We start from the raw sequence: 15,548 nt of genomic DNA, 5'->3' as shown, positions 1-15,548 counted from the left end.
TCGAGTGGTTCAGTCGAGCCATTAGTGATTCTCAATCTTAACTAGGGTTGTTGTGGGCCCTTGACTCTGTTCTCTTATGAAATCCAACGGCGTTAGAGGTGAGATATTGAATTACAAGTCCAAGTACCCGTGCTAATAGTCTAGAACTTGCCCCGAATGTTTTCCTAGGCGAAATTCTAAGTATAGCTTGTCTTGAGAAATGATTTTAGGTTCTCCTTGATCTAATTTTAAATATTAAGACCTTCCATAGCCTACCAATTTGATATCCCTAGTCAACCCATTTGAGCCTAAGCCCTTTTTTCTTTCAATAACCACGTTACAAGAATTTATCCATTTTGTAATGACCCTCTCTTGGCACCCGATATTTCCTTAGCATTCTTGAAAAACAATGGGCAAACACATAAGTTTGGGGGAGAGACGAGGAGTTTGAAAGTGATATAAAGGCACAAAGAAGAGAAAGAAATGACGAAAAGGGAAGGCAAAAAAAAAAGAACAAAAAGAAAAATACCAAAAAGAAAGTGAATAAAGTAAAAAGTTGAAGGTATTCAAAGAAAAACAAGGATGAAAGGCATAGAGTAAATAGAAAAGGATAGAAATGAATATCATGACCAAGAAAGAGTGACGTTACATCTCTCTAGTTCCCCCGAGGAAAAAGAAAATGACTCAAAGAATCGATAAAGTATGAGCCAAAAAGAGAAAATGGAGTGCTTAAGGAAAGATGAACCCATTCTATTCCAACAAGTCCTACCTTGGTCAAAAGCCTTCATTACACCCCGAAAAGCCCTACATGATTTCAAGTTGAATGAGCTTACATTAGTGGTGATTTACATAAGGGGAAAGATTATGGTACTTAAAGTCGTACTTGTGGCATTCTTTTGAGAGACATGAGTGAACTTTTCACAATCCTTGAATTGAGTGTTATATTTTAATGTGAGATATGCTAATGGAGAGTAGAGGAGGAGGAGTTTGGGATCCACAATGACCTACATGAAAGAGCGAGCTTCCTTGATGAATAAAGTCAACTCTTGATGCTCTAGTGTCACATTAGAACTATTGTGCTCAAAAAGTCAAATCATTATATTGTTGATAATTCATACGTGTTGTGGGTAATTGTTGGTCCCAATTGATGTGTGATTGATTCACCTTAGGCCAGCTGAAATATTCCTTGTCTTGTGGAGATGAGAATTACCTTATTTGCTTGAGGACAAGCAAAAGCTTAAGTTTGGGGGAGTTGATAAGTAGGGATTTTGACTACTTATTTGCACTCTTTTACTTTTATTTTAGCTCAAAATTGTTTAAAGGTATTCTCGAAAACTAATGAAATGTGCTTGCTTGCAGGAATGTTTGAATATGAGCTAAATAGATAAAAACCAACTCAAGAAGGAGTAATTTTGGATAAGGACAAAAACCAGGCTAAAAGGGCACTGTGCGGACCGCACAATATTGAGTGTGGCCGCAGATCATGAAGGAAGCCTTTGATAATAAATGCTATGCAAAGTGCGGGCCGCAGTATTCTTGTGCGGCCACAGAAGACAAAGTTCAGAGATATGGGATTTGAAAGTCAAGATGAAATGCAGACTGCAACATTTTAGCGCGGCCGCATAATTAAGAGCGCGGCCGCACTTAGAAATATGCGGTCCGAAGAAGTCCCATAATGCCAAAGCCCAAGGTCAAAAAGTGCGGACCGCACTATAATTGTGCGGCCGCAGAAGCAAGAGGGCAGCCACACTCATAAATGTGCGGTCCGCAGAAGTTGAAGGAGTGCGGTCGCATCCCAGAATTGTGCGGCCGCAGAACTGGAACCTGTCAAGCCAAGTCCCAATATGCGGACCGCACACATAATTATGCGGCTGCACAACCTCTGTAGGGGCAATTTTATTAGATATTTTCAGCTTAGTATAAATAAAACTTTTTGTCATTTTTGGGTGAAGTTTTGTAAGTAGGGAGCACCTGAGCCTTTTTTCTTTACTGTATTGGGTAACATTGTGTTAGTTTAGCATTTTAACATTCGATTTTCTTCTCTTAATCATCTATTATGGATTTTATCTTAGATTCTTCTTTAATTTCTTTATTTTTCAAGAGTATCTAAATTTCTAGCTAGGGTTGTGAACCAACCCTAGTGTGGGTACTTAATGGGTGTTTGATTTAGGGCTTGTTTGTGATTGGGTTAGTGATATTTAGCCTAGTTCTTGCTTGAATTCAAGAATTAATGGTTGCAAACATTGATTCATGCCTAATTGAGAAAGAGAGACTAAGTCTAGGAAAATTTGGCCAACAAGGAATTGGGGTGAACTCAAGAAATTGATAGCCCCAATGGTTGAATCTAGAGATAGTAAGACCCGACTTGAGCATTTATCACTTATTTTATGCAATACCCATTTGGACTTAAGAAAACCAAATTGGGGAAAATCACTCTAACTATCGAGAGGTATTGAGTGGGTAATTGCATGTGATTAATATATTACAACCCGACCAATCAAACTTTCCCTAGAATTTATAACCCGTTAGGTAACCACATAGGTGGAAGTCACGACCCTAGATCTTTTATCAACTTGAAAAACAACCAAAACCAAAAATATCGTTCTATTAGCTTATTAATTGAAAACATTAGCATAATCATCAGAAGTAGAAAGAAACAACCAAACGTGTGGAAGTCCAATCTTAGGCACATCATACAGTCACACTAGGTGTATACCTAATCCAAAATCTAACTCCCTATGGATTAGACCCCGACTTACGTTGGGTTTTTATTACTGCTTCGACCGCCTCATAACCTATATTTATGGTATGCATTTGGGCGACATCACGGCCGCAGATGGGGTTGTGCGGACCGCACAATTTGGAAAGTGCGGCCGCAGTGATGATTCTACGGTCCGCATAATTTTGAGAGCGACCGTACATCTAGTGCGGTCCGCACAATTTTGGGTGCGGCCGCACAATAGAACCTCAAAAATGACAACTCTCTGAAGACAGAGAATGCCTTGATCGCGGCCGCACACACTTTTCTACCGCCGCAGTTGATTTTCTGTGGATCGCATAATTTCAAGTGTGGTCCGCACAATCATGCTACATCAAATGCCCTAGCCTACATATCTGCGGACCGCACAATTCCTTGTGCAGCTGCACAATTCAAAATGTCATTGGGCAGAATTCTAGGGTTTTGATTTTTATGCATAATTTGAACATGGTAGTAGCAATTAAACATTATCAACCAAATACCCATCCCCCATATAGCAACTAGGAATTTACCCAATACAAATTACAGCCCGCATGGTTATGAATTTGACAATTGGTCTAAAAATAACTAAACAAATTATAAACTAAATTAAGAAAATTGAAAAGTTCTAAAGATGATTTGAACATAGTTGATGAGTGGTGTTGATGAAGGATCAAAGATGTTGAATTAAGTGGCAGATGAGTGAATCGGTGCGAGATTTTAGCTTGTATTTTAAGTTCTCATAGTTTGTAAAGTTTCAACGGTAGAATGAGACCTACTATTTATAGTTAACGGGATGGCCAAAAGTTCAAGAGACGAGTGCGGCTGCAAAATTCCTTCTCTGGTCTGCACTCTATTACCTGACGTGCATTTACCCTTTGTTGATCTGTGGTCCGTAGAATTCCTTGTGCGGCCGCAGATTCTGGTGCGGACCGCACATTTCCTTGTGCAGCCGCACTTTGTCCATTTTTCTAACAAGAAAACTTCATAAAGTATGCAATTTTTCATTTCCAATTGTGCGGTCCGCACAAGAATTGTGCGGCCGCAGATCCCTTCTGCTGCACAATACATGTGCGGTCCGCACAATACATGTGTGGTCCATACTTTTTCCATACTTAGTCAATTTTTCTGAGCACGGTACCTGTAAAGCAGACTCATTCCTGCAACACATTTCAAAACCAGTTAGCACAAAATAAGACCTATCTAAAGAAAAAGAAAAAGAAACATGGGTTGCCTCCCAGAAGCGCCTGATTTAACGTCGCGGCATGACGTCAATTACCATCACTTGAAATGAATTACCGCCAAGATGTGGCCATCACCAACTTTTCCCAGATAATGCTTCACCCGGTGACCATTGACTCTAAACACCTCATCATTTTTATTCTTCAAGTCCAATGTACCAAAGGGTGTCACACCCACAACCTCAAACGGGCCACTCCATTTAGACTTTAACCTTCCGAGAAACATCCGTAACCGATAATTGAACAACAACACAAGATCACCTTCTTTAAACTCCTTGTTCCGAATGTACTTATCATGGATGTGCTTCATCTTCTCCTTGTATAAGGATGAACTTGTGTATGCATGGTACCGGAACTCATCTAACTCATTCAATTGTGCCACCCTTAAGTTGGCGGCGACATCACACTCAAGATTCAACTTCTTTAAAGCCCACATGGCTTTGTGCTCAAGTTCCACCGGAAGATGACAAGCTATTCTGAACACCAACCGGTATGGAGACACTCCGATAAGTGTTTTGTAAGCCGTCCTATAAGCCCATAAAGCATCATCAATTTTCTTGGACCAATCCGTCTGGTTAGCATTCACTGTTTTGGAAAAAATTCTCTTTATCTCCCGGTTGGATACTTTCACTTGACCGCTTGCTTGTGGATGATAGGGAGTTGTGACTTTATGAGTGCACCATACTTGGTGAGTAAGGTGTCAAAAGCTTTGTTGCAAAAATGCAATCCCCCATCACTTATGATAGCCCTTGGAGTACCAAATCTTGTAAAAATATTCTTCTTCAAAAACGCCACCACACTTCTCGCTTCATTGTTGGGTAAAGTAATGACCTCAACCCATTTGAACACATAATCAACCACGACCAAGATGTCGGTGTTTCCACAAGAACTCACAAAAGGACCCATGAAGTTAATACCCCACACATAGAAATATCAATCTCCAAAATGGTGGTGAGGGGCATTTCATTTTTCTTTGAGATTCCCCGGCCCTTTGACATTCATCACAATGCTTGACGAGATCACTTGCATCCTAATAAAGAGTGGGCCAAAAGAAACCACAACTTAACACTTTGTCCGTCGTTCTTGTTCCACTATGGTGACCACCATACGGCGAAGAATGACAAGCCCCAAGAATTTCACCTTGTTCCTCCTTCGGTATACATCTTCTAATCACTCCATCTATACAAATCCGGAAAAGGTACAGTTCATCCCAATAATAGTCTTTACAATCTCGTTTGAGCTTCTTTCTTTGGTTTGAAGAGAACCGGAATGATACCACTCACAAGATAATTTGCTAGATCCGCGAACCAAGGCACCTCTTTCATAGAAATAGACAAGAGTAGTTCATCGGGGAAGGATTCATTGATTTCAAGGCCATCATGCGGCTTCCTCTCCTTCTCCAAACGAGACAAGTGGTCCGCCACTTGGTTTTCACTTCCTTTTCGATCTTGAATGTCTATATCAAACTCTTGCAACAAAAGTACCCATCTCATCAACCGGGATTTGGAATCTTTCTTGCTCATCAGATAAAGAAGTGCCGCATGATCCTTATGGACAATTACCTTTGCACCCATCAAGTACGAGCGGAACTTCTCAATAGCAAACACAATGGTAAGGAGCTCTTTCTCTGTAACGGTGTAGTTGACTTGGGAACTATTCATGATATTACTTGCATAATAAACCGGATGAAATTTTTTGTTGATGTGTTTCCCCAAAACAGCCCCTACCGCTGCATCGCACATGAGCTCAAAAGGAACACTCCAATTTGGAGTGGTGATGATGGGAGTAGTAGTCAACTTGAGCTTTAACAACTCAAAGGCTCTCATGCAATCATCATTGAAATAAAACTTGGCATATTTCTCTAAAAGCTTGCACAATGGGTTTACCACTTTAGAGAAATCCTGATGAAACACCGGTAAAATCCCGTGTGGACTAAGAAACTCCGCACGCCTTTCACTAAAGTTGGAGGTGGAAGTTTAGAAATGACCTCAATTTTTTCCTTGTCGACTTCAATGCCATTCTTTGAGATCTTGTGGCAAAGTACAATGCCTTCCTCGACCATGAAATGACATTTCTCCCAATTGAGCACCAAGTTGTTTCTTCACATCTTGCCAACACTTCAGCCAAGTTTGCTAGACAATCATCAAAAGAATTCCCGTCCACCGAAAATTCATCCTTAAAGACTTAAAGGTAATCCTCTAACATGTCCGTGAAGATCGCCATCATACACCTTTGAAAAGTTGTTGGTGCATTGCACAACCCAAATGGCATCTGCGAGAAGGCGAAAGTGCCATAAGGACATGTGAAAGTAGTTTTCTCTTGATCCTCCGGAGAAATAAGAATTTGATTGTAGCCGGAATACCCATCAAGGAAACGATAGAAAGCACGGCCGGCCAATCTATCAAGCATTTGATCTATGAAGGGCAACGGAAAATGATCGTTCCTTGTGACTTTGTTGAGCTTACGGTAGTCCATACACACTCTCCACCCGGTTACCGTTCTTGTAGGAATCAACTCATTCTTATCATTGGTGAACACCATCATGCCCCCTTTCTTTGGGACACATTGAATCGGAGAAGTCCACGAACTATCAGAAATGGGGTAAATAACCCCGGCATCCAACCACATGATGATCTCCTTTTTGACAACCTCTTGCATGGCTTCACTGAGTCTTCTTTGATGTTCAATAGATGATTTGGAACCTTCCTCCAAGTTAACCTTGTGCATGAAAAAAGTGGGGCTTATCCCCCGAATATTCGCCAATGTCCATCCAATAGCCTTCTTCCTTTTTTGTAGCACCGCCAATGTAGAATCTACTTGCACGTTAGTCAAACAAGAGGAAAGATAACCGGTAAAGCAAAAGAAGGGCCAAGAAATTCATACCGAAGATGTGGAGCCAAGGGCTTCAACTCCAAGAAGGGAGGCTCCTCAATTGAAGGCTTTGTTGGAGGAGTGGTACTATTTTCAAGATCCAAGGACAATTTGTGGGGCTCATAAGTGTATGACCCCATTCCTTGCAAAGAGTTCATACATTCCACATAACCATCCATTTCTTCATCATCATAATTGAGCAAGACGGCCTCTAATGTATCATCAACATTCATCACAGCACTTTTTTCATCCAAAATCACATCGGACACCAAGTCCATGAAAGAGCATACCTCATTGCTATTGGGTTGCCTCATAGACTTACACATACGGAAAACCACTTTTTCATCACCAACCCGGAAGGTAAGTTCTCCATCTTAAACATCAACTAGATCCTTCCCCGTAGCAAGGAAACGTCTTCCAAGAATAATCGGAACCTCATAGTCAACCTCACAATCAAGAATAACAAAATCCGCCGGAAGAATGAATTTATCAACACGAACCAACACGTCATTAATTACTCCCATCGGTCTTTTCATGGTACGATTAGCCATTTGTAGTCTCATAGATGTGGGTCTTGGTTTCCCAATTTCCAAAGTCTTAAAACCCGAATAGGGCATCAAATTGATACTTTCCCTAAGATCACAAATAGCTTTAGCAAATTCGGCACTCCTAATGGTACAAGGAATTGTGAAAGCGCCGGGATCTTCCAGTTTAGGAGCCATTGAATGCACAATTGCACTCACTTAATGAGTCATTTTTATAGTTTCACAATTCCTTGATCGATTCTTTGTCACCAAATCCTTCATAAACTTTGCATAACCGGGAATTTTCTCCAAAGCTTCAACCAATGTCACATTGATGGATAGACTCTTCATCATGTCAATGAACTTTTTGAATTGATTCTCGCCATTTTGCTTGGAAAGCCTTTGAGGAAATGGAGGAGGAGGCCTAGGCATTGGTGCCTTAGCCTTTTGCACTACTGGTTCCGGTATGTCAACAATGTGCTCCCTAGACGGGTTCACTTTCTCTTGAGCTTCCTCCACATTGTCATCAATATCAATCCGCACTTCATCATTTGCTTGCACCACATCGTTCGGGGTCTCATATTCTTGTACCACTTGCTAATCATCCATAAGTTTCCTTTTGCTTAATGTGGGTGCATCCCAACATTTTCCACTCCTTGTAGTAACGGCCATGGCATGTCCCGTGTTGTTCCCAGCCTTTGTGTTCACCACTGTGTCACTTGGTAGTTCCCCCTTAGGACGAGTGTTTAAAGCTTGAGAGATTTGCCCTAATTGAACTTCCAAGTTTCGAATTGATGTGTTGTGTGAGGCTAGTTGGGCATCGGAGTCGGCATTATTCCCCATCATTTGTTTGAAAATATTCTCAATTTGTCCCATCTCATTGTTGGAAGATCTTGGACCATGGGAAGGATAAGGAGGTGGGTTGCTCGGCTGTTGATACATTGGGAGCCTTTGAAATCCCGACCCCCGATTTCCTTGGTTATTGCTCCATTCCCCTTGGTTGTTGCCTCCCCAATATCCTTGGTTGTTGCCACTCCAATGCCTTGGTTATTTCTACTATTCCAATTCCCTTGGTTGTTACCACAATTCCAATTACCTTGACTGTTCAAATTCCAATTACCTTGAGGTCTCCATTATTGTTGATTTGTGCTTAGAGAGTTGTTTCTTTGCCCTTGAAAGTTGTTCACGCATTGCACTTCCTCCTCTTGTTCATTGTAAGATTCATCTTGATCAAACCCACTATCATCTTGCACATAATTCTCCATACGATTTTGCACTTGTGGACCCTTTTGCCTCCTCTTGTTTACCATCATACTAACTCCCTCCATTGCATTGACTTGCTTAGGATTTTGCACTTGTTGAAGTTGAGCCTTGGCTAATTGATTCATTGTGATGGTCAACTCGGCAATGGCTTGCCCATTATCATGCAATTCTTTATGTAGGTGAATCACGTTCGGATCACCTTGAGGATTATTTGCTCTACTTTGCCATGCCGATGAAGTATCTGCCATTTCATCTAAAATCTCACAAGCTTCCGCATACGGCGTTGTCATGAAATTTCAACCGGCAAGTTGGTTGACCACGCATTGATTGGTAGTATTGATCCCCCGATAGAAGGTTTGTTGAATCATAGCCTCCGTCATGTCATTATTGTGGCACTATTTGACCATTGTTCGGTATCTCTCCCAATTTCATGCAACGGCTCATTGAGTTCTTTTTTGAATGCTAGAATCTTGTCTCTAATAGTAGCCATATGTCCGGGAGAAAAGAACTTGGAAATAAATTTCTCCACCAATTCATCCCATGTATGGATGGAATGGTTTAGCAATCTCTCTAACCAATCCAAGGCTTTCCCCCGTAGAGATAAAGAAACTAGCCTCAACCAAATATATAGCTAACTCCATTTTTAGCTCCCCGGCAATAACGCCAAAAGTTGATCACGTCCAAATGAACGCCTCTAACGAGGTATGACACGGTCATTTGCAATAATAAAAACCCAACAAGGAGTCGGGATCGAGTCCACAAGGAGCTAAGATGGGAATTAGTAGTATATATTTGGAGTAAGTACGTGAAGTATCTAGATTGCACTTCCACAAACAGGGTATTGTTCTTACTTCTAAAATTAACTAAGGATTGCAAATCTAAAGGTATAAAACTAGAGATGATTATTTTTGAATGTTTTTCAAAGATATAAAAAGGCCTTAGGGTCGTGACCATGACCTAGGTGCTTTCTTGATGGGATAAAGAGTTTTATGTTGTTTTACTAACCGGGGGGGTATTATAGCTCACAACACTACGTTGCCCACCTACCTCTCGGTTAGAGAGCGGTTTTGCCCAATTTAGCTTTCTCAAGACCAAATGGGTATCTACCAAAACGGTTGATAAGAGCTCAAGTCGGGTTGTCATTATATCTAGGTTGAACCCTTTAATTGGGTTAATCAATCTCTCAATTTACCAAATTCCTTGTTAGCTAAGTTGACCTAGACTAGGTCTCTATTTCTCAAGAAGAGACTAAGTCAAATAGGCATAAATCAATATTTGCAACCATTAATTTCACAATTGAAGCATGAACCTAGCTAAATAACAAACACCCATTCATAAACAAGCATAAAATTAATCAGCCATAAGGTTTACACACTAGGGTCGGGTCACAACCCTAGTAAAAATCTAGCTACTCATATTGGGTGTAACTGAAAATAAAGAGGAAAAGATAATAAAACTCATATTGAAAGATTAAAATATAAAAACCCAATGTTACATCACGAAAATAAACTAAAGTTGCCTAAAGAAGCAAGGACAAACGGCTATAACACTTTGAATATTCAAAACTTGACCTAAAAAAGTGAAAATATTCTATTTATACAAAGCTGGAATTTTCGGACGATTATGCCCTTTCGGAGGTTCTGCGGCCGTACAATTTCGTGTGTGGTCCGCACTTTGCTTCGTCTTCACAGGACTTGCATCTTTGTGACCACACAATTCTGAACCGCGGCCACATCTCTTATATTCTACTATTCACACATTTCTGGGTGCGGCCGTACAAGGCTCTCCTGCGGACCGCACATTTCTGAGTGCGGCTGCGTAGCTGACTTCTGCGGCCGCAAAATAATTGTGCGGTCTGCACTTCCTTCGATCTTGAAATGAGAACTTTCTGAACTTCTGCTCTTACTTAGCTTCTGCGGGTGCACATTTCATGTGCGGACCGCACTTTGCAATTTTCTCTGATAAGCTTTCCTTCACAATCCAGGGCTGCAAATGGAAATCTGTGGTCCGCACCTTGAGCTTTTGTGCCTGATTTTGTCCTTGAGTTCAGATCACTCCTTCTTGAGTTGGATTTTTTCTTAGTGGCTCATTTTTCAATACTCCTGCAATAAAAGTCCCCACTTATCAGCTACCGAGCAAAAGATTATCTATCTGTCATGTAGCAGTTCTCCGCTTCCATGCCTTGTTGTTTAAAGGTCTTACTTCTGCTGATGATATTTCCTTCCTAGTATGCTTTTCATTGTTTCCTCGTTAAAAACCTTTCCAGAAAAATCTAATTGGAACAAAAACTAGACGAAGGGAAAAAGAGTGTAGCATATACTTTCAGTATATGCGGTGCTCATCAGCAATCGTACCATTTGAGGTGTGACACATTCCAGTTGCTCGGCAACTTTACTCTGTCATGATTTTCCAATTCATATGACCATTTCTCGGTGACAGCTGAAATTCGGTAGGGGTCTTCCCACGTCGAACCTAGCTTTCCTGCGTTGAGTTCCCGGGCATTCTGAGTTACTTTCCTTAAAACCAAGTCTCCTACATTGAAGTAACGAAGGTTGGCTCTTCAATTGTAATATCTCTCCGTTCTCTGTTTTTGGGTTGTCATCCTTATATGCGCCAAGTCCCTGCGTTCATCGAGCAGCTCCAATTTGGCCAATAATACTTCGTTGTTTGTTTCTTCATCTGCCCGGAAGTATCTCAGGGCAGGCTCTCCTACTTCTATCGGGATCAAGGCTTCTACGCCGTATACGATAGAGAAGGGAGTCTCCCCCGTGCTAGATTTGGCCATTGTTCGATATGCCCATAGTACTCCTGATAGCTCTTCGGGTCATTTGCCTTTGGATGCTTCCAATATCTTTTTGAGACTTTGGATAATCACCTTTTTTGTTGATTCTACTTGACTGTTTGCGCTCGGGTGATAACGTGATGATGTGATTCTTTTCATTTTCAGGTCTTCAAGGAATTTTGTGACCTTTGTGCCTATAAATTGTGGCCCGTTGTCACAGGGTATCTCTTTTGGTATCCTAAATCTGCAAATTATATTCTCCCACAAGAAATCTACCATTTCGTGCTCGCCAATTTTCTGGTAAGGACCTTCTTCAACCCACTTAGAAAAATAATCAGTTAAAATCAAAAGAAATCTTACCTTACTGGGGGTCGGTGGCAGCGGACCTACTATATCCATTCCCCACTTCATGAATGGTCATGGAGACAAAACGAGTGCAGTATCTCTGCCACTTGATATACCAACAGTGCGTCGCGTTGACATTTATCTCATTTTTGAATATTAAGCCTTTGCGTCTTGTTCCATCCGGGGGCTAGTAGTATCCTACCCTAATTAGCTTTAACACTAAGGAAACCGCGCCCGAGTGATTTTCGCAAATCCCTTTGTGAACTTCTCTCATGATATAGTTAGCTTCGGAAGCTCCCAAACATCAGGACAACGGGATTTGGAATGATCTTCGATACAATTGACCTCCCTTGAAGCTGTATCGAGCTGGTTTAGTGCATAACGCTCAAGATGCCTTGGGATCTTTAGGAAGTTTTTCGTGCTCGAGATAGTCAATGATCTCATTTCTCCAGTCCCAGACCAAATTGGTTGTGTTTACTTTGTAATAGGCGTATGTGTCCATTACCAAATGCATAAGTTGCACGACCCTACCGGAGTCCGATCCCTTCATTTCCGTAGACGATCCTAGATTGGCTAGTGTGCCTGCATCTGCATTTTCTTCCCTCGCGATATGGGTAATTGACCATTTCCTGAACCGTGCGAGCAGAGCCTGGACTTTCACTACATATTGTTGCATGCATTCCTCTTTGGTTTTGAAGATACCGTAGACCTGAATTACTACTTATTGGGAATCACATTTGATTTCTATGACCTCATTGTCTAGTCCCCGGGCCATCTCGAGTCCTGAAATCAAAGCTTCATACTCTGCTTCATTGTTAGTCAGAGGAACAGTTCTTAGCCTGCCTTAGGGTTTCCACCAATAGCGTGATTAGCACTACGCCGAGCCTGGACAATTTCCCATTGGAAGCTCAATCTGTGAACAAGGCCAAAACTCCTGATGCTGATTCTAACACCATCACTGCATCTTTAGTAGCCAAAGGCAACAGTCCCTGACTGAAATCGGCCACAAAGACGGCCAAAGCTTGTGACTTAATCGCAGTCCTAGATTTATACTCTATGTCAAATTCACTTATTTCGACTGGCCACTTGGCCAACCTACCTAAAAGTTCAGGTTTATGAAGGATATTCTGTAGGGGAAAGATTGTCAACGCGGCTATCAGGTGACACTGGAAATAAGGCCTAAGCTTTCGAGTGGCGACTACGAGAGCTAAGTCCTAGATTTATACTCTACGTCAAATTCACTTATTTCGACTGGACACTTGGCCAGCCTACCTGAAAGTTCAGGTTTATGAAGGATATTCTGTAGGGGAAAGATTGTCAACGCGGCTATCAGGTGACACTGGAAATAAGGCCTAAGCTTTCGAGTGGCGACTACGAGAGCTAAGGCCAATTTTTTCACATGTGGGTAGCATGTTTCTGCTCTTGTTAACATTTTAATAACATAATAGATAGTAGATTGCGAACCTTCATCTTCACGGACTAAAACGGCACTTATCGCTACCTCTAAGACCTCTAAGTAAATTAGCAATTGTTCGCCTTCTTCCGGTTTCGACAATAATGGAGTGCTTGACAAATACCTTTTAAAATCCTTTAGAGCCTGTTGGCATTCCATAATCCATTCAAAGTTGTTCTTCTTTTTTAGGAGTGAAAAGAAGTGATGGAATTTTTTCGAAGACCGGGAAATGAATCTACTTAAAGCGGCTAGTCTTCCTGTAAACCTTTGAACCTCCTTCACGCTTGATAGGTGGTCAGGGATGTCTTCAATGGTGTTAATTTTATCGGGGTTGACTTCCATCCCCATCCGCGATACGAGGAATCCTAAGAACTTACCGGAGCTAACTCTGAATGCACACTTTTCGGGGTTAAGCTTCATGTTGTACTTCCTTAGGATGTCAAAGGTTTCTTGTCGGTGTTTAAGATGATCACCTGCATTCAAAGACTTAACTAGCATACCATCTATGTAAACTTCCTTGGTTTTTCCTATTTGTCTCCCAAATATTTTATTTACAAGCCACTGATAAGTGGCTCCGGCATTCTTTAGCCTGAAAGGCATCACATTATAGTAATATGTGCCGAAGTTCGTTATGAACAAAGTTTTTTCCTGATCCTCCGGGTTCATCTTGATTTGGTTGTACCCTGAGAAAGCATCGAGTAAACTCATTAACTCGTGCTCGGCCGTCGCATCAATCATTTGATAAGTGTTCGGCAATGAGAACGAGTCTTTTGGGCATGCCTTATTTAGATCCTTATAGTCCACGCACATGCGAAACTTATTATTCTTCTTTGAAACTACTACGTTAGCTAGCCAGTCAGGATACTTTACCTCTTGGATTGAACCGATATCAAGCAAACGCGTTACCTCTTCTTTGATGAATTTATTTCTGACCTAGGCAATAGGGCATTTTTCTGCCTCATCAGAGGGATGTTAGGATCCAGGCTTAGTTTGTGCACGGCCACTTCTGGAGCGATTCCTGTCATATCCCCATGCGATCACGCAAAACAATCAATGTTAAGTTTAAGAAATTATATGAATCATGTCCTGAGCTCGGGGTTCAATCTTGTCCTCAAGTGGAACTTCATCTCTAAGAACTTTTCGAACAACGCGACTTCCTCAAGTTCTACCACTGTGGACTTTGTTGCATCCGTTTCTTCGAGTACCTGATAGGATTCCGACGACTCCTCCCCCTGGTAGACTTTGCTCGGCTCGTGAGCAGGCGTCAGTTCCTGTAATTGCTATGCTTCTGGAAACTAAGATTGCGTTCACTCCCTTGCCGCTGGTTGGTCTCCTCTTATTTGTTTAATTCCCTTGGGAGTTGGGAATTTCAATAATTGATGATATGTTGACGGCACAACCCTCATTTCGTGCAACCATGGTCTCCTAAGGATAATATTGTAGCCCATATCGCCGTCAAGTACTTCATAAAGGGTTGTCTTCATTACTCCCTCGAAATTCGTGGGCAGCAGTATCCCTCCTCGGGTCGTCACGCTTGCCAAATTAAACTCAGTGAGGAGTTTTGTGGCTGGAATGATACTTCCGGTTAGCTTGGCTTGCTCCAGTACTCTTCACTGGATAATATTCGTTGAATATCCTGGGTCCACCAAAACACGTTTAATTTTAAAATCTAAAATATTAAGAGAGATTACCAAGGCATCATTGTGCGGTAGTAGTAGTACATCTACGTCCTCCTCCATGAATGTAATGTCGTCCTGAGCGGCTTCCCGGAGTCTTATTGTGGGTTACTGACACCTTCGTCTTCTTTGCCGTCGAAACGTCACACAATTAATCTCGTTACCCCGAAAATCAGGTTGATCGTCGGACGAGGAGGATCTTCTCTTGCTTTCGAGGGTTTCACATTATGACAATATCGGTCGTAGTTGTTTTTTGCCCGGTCGCTTAGAATTCTCTGAGATGACCGTTTTTCAGCAATGTCGCCACCTCCTCGTGCAAACGTCGGTAGTGCCCAGTCTGGTGGCCGTTGGTCCCATGGTATTCACACCACATATAGGGTCCCTCTGACTGGGATCAGATCTCATTGGTGGGAACGGTGCTTCCTTAATGTTCCTCATAGCCGACACTAGTTCCACTATGCTGACGTTGAAGTTGTATTCGGATAGCCAATAGAAATGATATATTAGGTAGCGTACATATAAATTAAGCATTTTAAATAATTCAGGAATGTCTTTTTTAATATAGTCATTTACAATTAATAAGTAAATAAGGTGGTTCATCGAATAAAAATTGTCAGTCGTTGATAATTTTGTCAGCAGCCAATTGTTCTCGAAATAAGTAAATAATATATATATAT

The sequence above is a fragment of the Nicotiana attenuata genome, chromosome 8 (genome assembly GCF_001879085.1).
Source record: "Nicotiana attenuata strain UT chromosome 8, NIATTr2, whole genome shotgun sequence".
Taxonomy (NCBI): Eukaryota; Viridiplantae; Streptophyta; class Magnoliopsida; order Solanales; family Solanaceae; genus Nicotiana; species Nicotiana attenuata.
Note: the sequence above shows the minus strand (reverse complement) of the source record.